This window comes from Mustela lutreola, chromosome 6 (genome assembly GCF_030435805.1).
Source record: "Mustela lutreola isolate mMusLut2 chromosome 6, mMusLut2.pri, whole genome shotgun sequence".
Classification (NCBI taxonomy): Eukaryota; Metazoa; Chordata; class Mammalia; order Carnivora; family Mustelidae; genus Mustela; species Mustela lutreola.
Window position 1 is genome coordinate 43,180,625 of NC_081295.1, and position 11,097 is coordinate 43,191,721.

General features: G+C 38.4%; 1 pseudogene; it reads right to left on the minus strand.

Moving 5' to 3' along the window:
- Positions 1-940: 940 nt before the first annotated feature.
- Positions 941-1,707, minus strand: LOC131834576 (large ribosomal subunit protein uL15-like; annotated as a pseudogene).
- Between the last annotated feature and the right edge of the window lie 9,390 nt (positions 1,708-11,097).

Here is an 11,097-nt window from a genome sequence, read left to right on the forward strand (position 1 = left end):
CTATTATTGAAAAACTTCAAGGCAAATGAAATATGTTTTTATGCCTTAATGCTTTTAAATGGGGATGATGTGTGGTGTGTCAAAAGATTGCATCAAAATAGCTCAGAGAAACACAACAAAATACAACGCACAAATTTAAAAAGTTACAAGAAACATTCTTATATTGCTATAATAATGCTCCATATGAAACTTTTCTAGCCTTTGGATATTTTACTTTTCTGAGTGATAAACTGATACTATCCAGTGTTTTATTCTGGCCAGTATTAATTATTCCAATAATGTTAATTTTAAAAATTGGGAATTTTTAAACAGCAAACACTTGAAATTCTCATTTAGAACAGTATTTTGTGGTGCATAGAGTCCGTTTTATCAAAATTTCTTATAGATTTAGTATGCAGACAATTTTAAAAATGCTGATATGCCAGGGAAACCAGAGGGTAATGGAAAAACCAAGATTTTAATTACATAATTAACATTGTAAAGTGCCTTTAAATAAAAATTACAGTAGAAAGTGTGCATCTTATTATAAGCCCCTTAAATTTATTCAATTAAGAAAAGAAACTTCTTGGGGCACCTGGGTGGCTCAGTGGGTTAAAGCCTCTGCCTTCCACGAGGGTCGTGATCTCAGAGTCCTGGGATCGAGACCCGCATCGGGCTCTCTGCTCAGCAGGGAGCCTGCTTCCTCCTCTCTCTCTGCCTGCCTTTCTGCCTACTTGTGATCTCTGTCTGTCAAATAAATAAATAAAATCTTTAAAAAAGAAAAGAAAAGAAAAGAAACTTCTTAAAATATGACGGTTAAAAGAATGGTCATGGGGATTAAAGTTATTTTCATAAATCCATAAGCCCTTGAATTTTCTTCTAATTACTGCTTTTTTTCCTTTATTTTTAAAATAAATATTTAAGAGAAATATCTCAAGGTCATCTTTTGTTCGGTGCTTCCTTATGGAAACCCCTGTTCGGTAAGACAGAAATGGTACAAGTTGTGCTGTAGATTTCTCCTGTCCATGGAACCGCTTTTTTCCATTTCCTTCCTCCCCATTTCATCTGGAAAACAGGTGGGATCCCTTCGAAGGTTTTGTGAAGACACAAAGCACTGTTGCTGTTTTGTTGTTGTTGTTGTCCTGTGAAGCACTCTTTGGCATTTATCGGACCTCCTCCCTCCACCTGGCTTTGAGTTACCAGGAGGCATCACCCCAACCACCCAATTTTTCTCCTGAGCTCTTCTGCTGAAGGATTTGGCCTTCACCATGACAGGTTGTGCTGGCAGCTTTCCTTTCCCCAAAACTTTGCAGCAGCCGGACCACACCACATCAATGATGAGAGCAGCTCCCGTCCTCTTTCTGGCCACATTTCTTCCAGTTGCCTGATGGACTTGGTCCCACACTTTAGCAAGGTTGACAGCTGGGCAGAAGCTCTGGTTCCATGTGATAGTGGGCTGTAGTTCCAAAGAAGGTCACAGTATCTGCACAGATACTGTGCAGATATACAGTATCTGTAATACTGGCTTCGGTAATAATAAGAACTCTGCTTTAAAAATAACGTCTCCAAAGTAACCTGGGTATGATTTGTTGACGTTGATCCTGGGCGGATGACGCATGCCACCAGGACGACCCTGGGCCCTGGGTGCTTCTGGTGCTTGCCCAAGCAGCCGTGGCTGTGGCTTACGTTCCCCGGAAGTTTCCAAGTCTTTCTTAGCCTGGACGGCATGTCAGCAGCCCCAGCGAAAGAGGCACAAAACACTGTTATGTGACTCATAGACGGAAATCCCATCCCTAATACTGCCCCTGATCTGTGTGACTTTACTTGGCCTTATTTTCCTCTGGATCCTGGGATGCTTTGAATCCCACTGTTTGCCACCTGTAGCTGCTTCATAAGTTATGGGGACTACTGAATCCACGAAGCCCCTGAGCAAATATCAAAACACTAAAATACGCATTTACTGCTATAGAGATTCTTTTCTGGTCAAGTAGATGCTCCTTATCCTTATTTGCTTGTCATCTCTCCTTTTTCATGTCCTTCATCCAGCAAATGCCTCAGTGTTAACAAATGCTTTCATTACAGCATTCTTCACCTCTCAGAGTTATTTGCCTTTGTATCTGGGCCAGAGAGCAGGAAGCTTATTCAAGTCTGTGTCACCAGTGCTTGGCATGGTGCCCAATATGTAGCAGGTGCTTATTCAACGTCTTTTAAGTCTTTCAGAGGTTCAACTTGGACCTTACATTTTGCACTTAACGACATTGAACTCCTCTCAAATTATCCCAAACTCATCTTTTTATTTATTTATTTTTAGCCTATTTTAAATTATTTTTAAAAGATTTTATTTACTTATTTGAGAGAGATAGCACAAGAGAAAGAGAGAGAGCATGAGTGAGGGGGGAGCTGAGGGAGAGGGAGAAGAAGACTCCCACAAAGCAGGGAGCCCCATGGGAGGCTCAATCCCAGGACCCTGGGATCACGACCTGAGCCAAAGCACTTAACTGACTGGGCCACCTAGTTCCCCTCTCCCCAAAACTCATCTTATAAGATAGAGAAAATAGAAATTATCTATATCCAAGAGTGGATGAAGTGACCAGGGACAGATTGAGGGAGCATTAATCAGTCTCTCCTTGTCCCCCCAATTGCTCAACCATCCACATCATCATCTTTGGAAAAACTGTCAGTGAATATGTTAATGGGTCTGAGGGTCTCTGTGTGCCTGGAAGCAATGTTGGAATGTCTAGAACCTAGAGGATCATTGAGGCTGGGGGCTGGAGCATGGGATCATGCAAGACACTCATTCTGGACCTGCGGTGCAGAGCACATTATAAGAACAAGGTAGAAACCCACTTACTGCACCTAGAGCGCGAGAGCAAAGAAAAATGTTGCCAGGGTCACTCCAAGCTGAGGTTCCTTGCTACTGGCCCCAGGCTCTTTAAATTCTTCCACCTAGAAACAGAGGCAGTCACTCAGCAGCAGGCAGAGGGTGGGCTGACTCCGTGGAAGTTGTGGGATGATGGATGGCAAACATTCTACTTTCCCTTGTGACGTTTCTCCTTCAAATCTTTCCTCAGGTTGAGCTATGGCTATCTTCTCTCACCAGGCAAGACACAAAACCAATAGGCCGAGCTTCTGTTTGGTAAACGATTATCAAATACCTTTCTCATGCCAGGCAATGTGCCAAGGATTAAAGGCTCTACGTTAGAGGTTCCCTTTCCTTTGTTACTATTCACTGAAGGCAGCTGGACTTTTCCTCTCTTTGGTAGTTAGCTGGGTTCAATTGGGCTAATGAGGTGAAGCTTTGGGTTAACTAACCCTCCTGAAGTCAGTTACATTTATACTGTTTTGTTCAAAAAGAATTGTACCTCTAGTCTTAGCCAGTCATCTCAAAAGCATGCTATGAGTCAGACAGGCTTCTCGGTGTGGAGAGTGTGGATGAGTCACCCCTCCCATCACCACCTTTAGAAAAACCGAAAACCTTATTCTTTGGCAGTGGGGGGTGGGGAGGAATAGCAGCATCTTTGCAAGTGAAGGGCAGAATGTCACATTGTACCAAGCACTTGTAATCTTCTTGGAGCAATCTTTGATATACATGTACATCTCCATATATGTGTGCATACATGTGTGTACAGATATGTGTGTATAGGCCAGAATTGTCGATAGACAGGTGCCTAACTTTATAAGGATTTTTTTCTGTCATAAAAACAGAGCACAGGGGCACCTGGGTGGTTCAGTTGGTTGGGTGAAGGCCTTCAGCTCAGGTCATGATCCTGGAGTCCTGAGTCCCATATCTGGGTCCATGCTCGGCGGGGAGTCTGCTTCTCCCTCTGACTCTCCCCCGCTCTCATGCTCTCTCTCTCTCAAATAAATAAATAAAATGTTAAAAACAAACAAACAAAAACAAACCACAGAGCAGAGGAGATACAAAGAGAAGCCCCCTGGTTATTCATTGAGATAGTGGGTTGTATTTCCAAAGAAGGTCACAGAAGTATCTTAGACTAAATTCCCTCTGTAGTATGACAGCATGTGTGCCACTTCCATGTCCAAAAGTGGGGTGTCGATTTTTATACCCCATTTGACATACAGGGTGTGTATGTGTGTGTATGTTTCAAATACTTGGCCTATCTAGCTAGCTGGTTAGCTTATATGTACTGGTAGAGCATTTACCTATTTTGTAAATCATTTAATTTATTAATTATTATAATCACAATAAATAATATGAAAATATTAATAATATTAAATTATGGCAATAACGTTCTTCTATACTTTCAAGAATGTTGTCTTTTCCTCAGTCTTAACAAATTTAAATTTGTGCACACATATAGTTTGATGTAAACTAAGAGATGAGACACCCAATTTAAACCTTGGAGCTCTTACATACGCTTTTTATTAAAGCTTTCTTTTAAATTCTTATGACTTTTATATCTCAGCATACAGTGTGGCATATTCTGTGGCATATTCAACACTTAGAGATTCACATGTTAGCCAGCTACAAATTAGGGACTTGGTGAGAACATAGAGTCTCTAATGAATTTATTATTTGAAATTATTTTAGTTACTTTATTTTATTAAACATTTATTCTAAGTCCCCATTCAAGAGTTATCTTTTCTTTAATGACAGCTCTACATTAGCAACTTTGGGTTGATACTATGATTATTATTGTAAAGTCCCAGCGCAACATAATTGCATCTACTCTGTGCAAGACCCGGCGGCCAGGGATGGTGGTGGATCAGAGGAGCGTAGTTTCTACCCTTAGGGGGTTTTCACGGAAATGGAGAGACCAACATGTACATTACTGGCTAGAGTACAGGGCAGATTGTGGAACTTGGTCTAAGAATTCCAAGCAAAGCGGTAAGTGGATGCAATGGAGAGATGTATTCCGGCTTTGGGGTTGTGTGAAACCTTCATGGGGAGGCTGGCAGCAGGACCACTTCTTAAAGGACTGAGTTGGATGGACCAAGATAGAGGAGAGAGGATTTCCTGGCCAAGTTGAGAAAACGCACCTTCTGTTGGATTCACACCATTCTGATGTGGCAGGTGGGGGGAGGTAAGAGCATGTTGGAGCACTGACCATGGCATCAAATGTAGAGGGTCTGGGATATCTGCAAGGTACCCACTTGCAATGCCAAAAGAGGCTGAGGTCAGGAAATCTGAATAAGATTGAGCATATTTTGCAAAATAGCATAAATCCCAGCTGGACATAATTATTTTTCCTGTCTTGATTCTTAATGTTTTTTCCCAAATTCCAAAGCAGTGATTTGAATGATAAAAATATTTATTTAAATGTTTTCAGCATTTGAAGGTTAATCCCTTTCTGCTTGATTAATCCTATTTCTTTTTAAAAATAAAGATAAAGTCACTTCTGCTACTGAAAGCTACAGCAATGGTGACTTTTGTTCTGCTTTTTCAACCTGCTCTTCACTTTACCGTGAAGCAGATTCTGAAATGTACGTTGACTTCATGCTCTCACATTCTGCAATCTTGTTATAAATGTTTCTCTCTGAATTAATTCTGATATAATTGTTCACTGCATAATGCTGAATTTTCATAATATATGAGCTGCAATATCAAAGCACAAAAATGATTCTAGTTTAAAAAAGGAAACCAGTTTCAATTCTGAAAATTTCCTTGTGGCTTTGTAAATCACTTAAGCACTGGTTCTCGGACTTCGTGGTTTCAGAAACTGTTTATGCTCTTAAAAATTGTTGAAGAATCCAAAGAATTTTTTATGAAGTTGTATTTCTCAATATTTACTGATTTAGAAATTATGTTAGAAAAAGTTTTAACACATTTATTCATTTTAAAACAATAAGATTTAGCCTATTACATATTAACACAAATATATATTTATTAAAAAATGACAACTCCCAAAACAAACAAACAAACAACCAGTAAGAAAGATGGCATGGTTTTATCTTTCTGTATTTTTTTTCCCAAAAATTGGCCTAATAGAACACAGCTAGATTCCCATGTGCATCTGTACTCCATCTGTTGCAATTGCATGTGTCATGTAGCCTCTAGAAAATTTCTCTGAACACTCACGAGAAGCTGAGAGTAAAAAAAGTGAATAGCATCTTTGGGTTACTATGAAAATCGTTTTGACCTCACAAACTCACTGAAAAGTTTTGAGAGTCCCCAGATCACACTTTGAGAATCACCAACTCAGAACAATGTTTATTTGGTGCTAATTAGGTACAGAGATAAATAAAACCCATAATTACTTATGTACAAGTACATACATCAGGGAGAAATAATAACATACCTCTGCTTTAGCCTTACCTATATTCATACAGTTTGTTTTTCTGTATTATGAACTGTTAGTTCTGCTGACAATTTTTTTCTTAAAAGATGTATAGGTAGATATAAACCTTTGGCCAAAATATGGTCTCATTCTGTCAATCTGCACGAAAAATAACCACAAATTTTGACTCATGCAATTTTAAACCTCATTTTAGAATGCCCTTAAAAAAAAATCCCTGTTTTGAAAAATTATAGATTTTTAAAATTCTTTTTTTTTAAAAGATTTTATTTATTTATTTGACAGAGAGAGATCACAAGTAGGCAGAGAGGCAGGCAGAGAGAGAAAGAGAGAGAAGCAGGCTCCCTGCTGAGCAGAGAGCCAGATGCTGGACTTGATCCCAGGACCCTGAGATCATGACCTGAGCTGAAGGCAGAAGCTTTAACCCACTGAGCCACCCAGGCGCCCGAAAAATTATAGATTTAGAAGAAGTTGCAAAAATATGTACAGAGAAGACCTGGGTATACTTTAGCCAGTTTCTCCCGAAGATAATACTGTGACTAGTTGTAGTATGATGTGAAAACCAGGAAATTGACATTGGTACAACCCACAGAGCTTAGTCAGATTTCACTGGTATTGTATGTGTGTGTGTGTGTGCTCGTGTGTGTGAATGTGTGTGTAGTTCCATGCAATTTTATCCCATGTGTACATTAGTATGACAACTATGGCAATCGAGATCCAGAACTGTTCCATCACCACGTGGCTCCCTTTATAGCCAGTCTTATCCCCCCCTCAGTTCCCTCCCCGACACTAACTCCTTAAAACTGCTAATTTATTCAGCATCTCTCTAATTTTATTATATTATATAGAGTGTTATATAAATGGAATCATACAGCATGCAACCTTCACTCAACACAATACTCTTGAGCTCCATCTGCCTTGCATGGATATCAATAATGTATTCCTTTATATTGCTACATAGTATTAGCTCATGTGGATATACCATTGCTTGTATAACTATCTGTCTACTGAAAGTGTTTGGGCTATTTCCAGTTTTTGTCTCTTATAAATAAAGCTGCTCTGAACCTCTCTGTATATAAGTTTTGTATGAACATAATTTTCGTTTTTTTGAGATAAATGCCCGAGTACAACTGTTGGGTTATATGGTCGGTTTTATAAGAAACTCCCAAATGGGGCACCAGGGTGGCTCAGTCGGTTAAGCATCTGCCTTTGGCTCAGGTCATGATCCCAAGGTTCTGGTATCAAGCTCCACATCAGGCTTTCTATCCAGTGGGGAGTCTGCTTCTCTGCCCCTCCCCTGGCTGATGCTTTCTCTTTCTCTCTCTCATGTGCCCACTCTCTCTCTCTCTCAAATAAATAAAATCCTTTTTTTAAAAAAAGAAAGAAGCTCTCAAATGGTTTTTCATTTTATTTTCCCCCAGCAATGTTTGAATTATCCTATTTCTCTGCATCCATACCAGTGTTTGGTATTATCATTATATTTTGTTTTAGCTATTCTGATGGATATATACTATTTTGCTGTAGTTTTAATTTGCATGTTACTAAATGTTGATGCTGTTAAATGCTTTCCATGTATGTATTTGCCATCTGTATATCCTTTCTGCTGCAAAACATATTTTCTTCTCTCTCTCTTTTAAAACTATTTTCTTTATTTATTTGAGCGGGGAGGGGCAGGCAAGAGGGAGAGAGAGTAGCTTAAGCAGATTCCCTGCTGAACGCAGAGACTGACTTAGGGATCAATCTCACGACCCTGAGGCCATGACCTGAGCAGAAACCAAAAGTCAGTCACCTAAAAGACTGAGCCACCCAAGTGCCCCTGCAACAGCCATTTTCTAATTAGATTTTTTTTTCTATTGAATTTTGAGAGCTTATTGTCTATTCTAGATACTAACACTTTGTTGGATATGTGGCTTGCAAATATTTTCTTCAGGTGTCTACCTTGTATTTTTATCTTCTTGACAAAGCATTAACCCATAGTTTAGATGTGGTCCAATTTATTAATTTTTCTTTTATGTGTCACATTCTGTTGTTAATTCTAAAAACTCTTAACCTAGTCCTTGGTCCCCCCATTTTTTTTCTAAAAATTTTATAGTTTCTCATTTTACATTTGTCTGTAATTCATTTTCAATGATTTTCATGCAAGGTATGAGATTTGTATTTAATTTTTGTTTGTTTGTTTGCCTATGGATGTCCAAATGTACTGGCAGCCATTGTTGAAAAGGTTGAATTCCTGTTAAATTGTTTTGGCATCTTTGTCAAAAGCCAGCTGGTTATGTTTGTGTAGGTCTATTTCTGGGATCTCTATTTTGTTCTTCTGGTCTATGTATCTATCCCGCTGCCAATATCACTCAGCTTTGATTACTGTTGCTGTATAGTAAGTCCTAACACTAGAACAGCGATTCCTCCCACTTTCTTTCTTAAATTGTTTTAGCTATTCTAGATCTTTTGCCTTTCAATAATAATCTTGTCTCTGTCTATAAAAGCTGTTCTGGGGTTTGGATAGGCATTTCATTCAATAAAAAAGATCAATTTGGAAACAACTGACACCTTTACCATGTTGAGTCTTCTAGTTCATGAGCCTGATATGTCTCTCCATTTATTTAGGTTTAATTTATTTCATCAGTTTTTTTTTTTTTGTAATTTTCAGCAAAGGAGTCCTGTATATATGTTGGTAGATTAAGTATTTTATTTTCTTTGCAGCAATTGTAAATGGTATTGTGTTTTAAATTTGTTTTCACATTATTGTTTTTGAGGATGAGGAAATGCAGTTCATTTTTGTGTGTTGATCTTACAACATGCAATCTTGTTGAGCTCACTAATTAGTTCCAGGACCTTGGCTGTAGGTTCCTTTTTTTAAAAAACATAGATGATCCTGTCATCTACATATATGATAATTTTATTTCACCCCTTTTATTTTGTGTGTCTTTAATTTCTTTGTCTTGCCATTTTACACTGGCTAGAACTTCCAGGACTATACGGAATAACAGGTAAGAGTGGACATCCTTGCCATGTTGATGATCTTGGGGGGAAACATTCATTTTTTCATCATTAAGTATGATGTCAGCTGCAGGTTTTTTGTAAATGCTCTTTATCAAGTTGAGAAAACTTTTGACTCTTGTTTGTGGCAACTTTTTTTATGAAAAAGTATTGAATGTTGTCAACTGATATATCAAATCATTTTTTTTCTTCTTTACCTTACTGATATGGTAGATTACATTAAATGATATTCAAATATTGAACAGACCTTGCATATGTGAATTATTCCCAGTAGGTCATATATAAAGCTTCTTATACATTGCTGAGTTTGATCTGCTATTATTTTGTTTAGGATTTTTGCATCTAATTTCATGAGGTATACCGGTCTTTCATTTTCTTTCTTGTGTTCTTTCTTTCTTTCTTGGTTCTTTCTTTCTTTCATACTGAATTGGTCTAGTTTTTGTGTCAGGCTAATGGTGGCTTCATAAAATGAGTTAGAAACTATTTCTCCTCCTCTATTTTCTAAAAGAGTTTCTGTAAAGTTGGTGCTAATTCTCCTTTAAATGTTCTGAATTATCTTTTTATTGGTAATTGATGCTCTGTTTATCTTATCTTTCATGGTTTGAACATGAGTAATCCATAACACTTTCACTTAAAAAAATAGGAATAAAACTTACCCATTTTATCTTATTTGAGGTTTTTGTAGGAAATGTAGGGATACAATCCAATTCCCTGTTTGCCCATTCTCAGGTGCGGTAAGGTCAATGCTGGATATGGTCAATCATTCAGCTGACAATGGCTGGCCTGATCTTATGCACTCAAAATGCTTAGGTAAAGCTGTATCTACAGGTCTAAATAACTCAAGAAATGCATTTAGGAAAACTTTGATAAACATTCTCTGCTGTCTGCTCTTGCCACATTGCTGGGTTAGCATTTACTGTTGCACGCTGATAATGAACCTTAGAGCTCACTACTAACAGTGAATATAAAGCGGGAAAGAGGGACACTTGAGTGGCTCAATTGGTCAAGCAACTGCTTTCGGCTCAAGTCATGATCCTAGAGACCCTGGATTGAGTCCCACATAGAGTCCCACATCAGGGTCCAGGTTCAGCAGAGAGTCTGCTTTTCCCTCTGACCCCTCCCCTCTCCTGCTCTCTCTCTCAAATAAATAAAATAAATCTTAATAAAAAAAGCAGGAAAGACAATATCCTTTCCTTCTTTTTTTTAAATAAAGATTTTATTTATTTATTTGACAGACAGAGATCATAAGTAGTCAGAGAGGTAGGCAGAGAGAGGGGGGAAGCAGGCCCCCCCGACTCAGAGAGAGCCCGATGCGGGGCTCGATCCCAGGACCCTGGGACCATGACCCGAGCCGGAGGCAGAGGCTTTAACCCACTGAGCCACCCAGGTGCCCCATTATCCTTTCCTTCTGTTCTCCCACCTGGCAGTGTAGGAATGGGAAGGATGAACTCAAATGCTTATACATTTTATATATCACATATAAGCTTATCTATTTTATATGAGCTTATCTCTCTCTTTTGCCTTCTCTGTCTTCTTAGACATTATCTAGTTCAAGTTTCATGTCTTACAGTTAAGAACACCGAGGCTTAGCAGAATGATGTATTTAAAAAGAGAATTTTTTATTTGCATCAAGTCCAATTCTATTGATTTATATTTGAGATGGAAAGATTCGATTTCCTAGCTCTTTCCTAAGGAAAAATTATTTTCCTATTTACATGGCTCCAGAGAGTGTTTGGAGCTATAAGCTGAGGGGTCAAGACACTGATGAGTATTACTAGTAGTACTGTTAAAACTACTAGTTGTTTTTATGACTGGTAAGCCAATTTTAGAGTAACTTTGTTTTCCTTTTCTGTTTTGCAGGAGA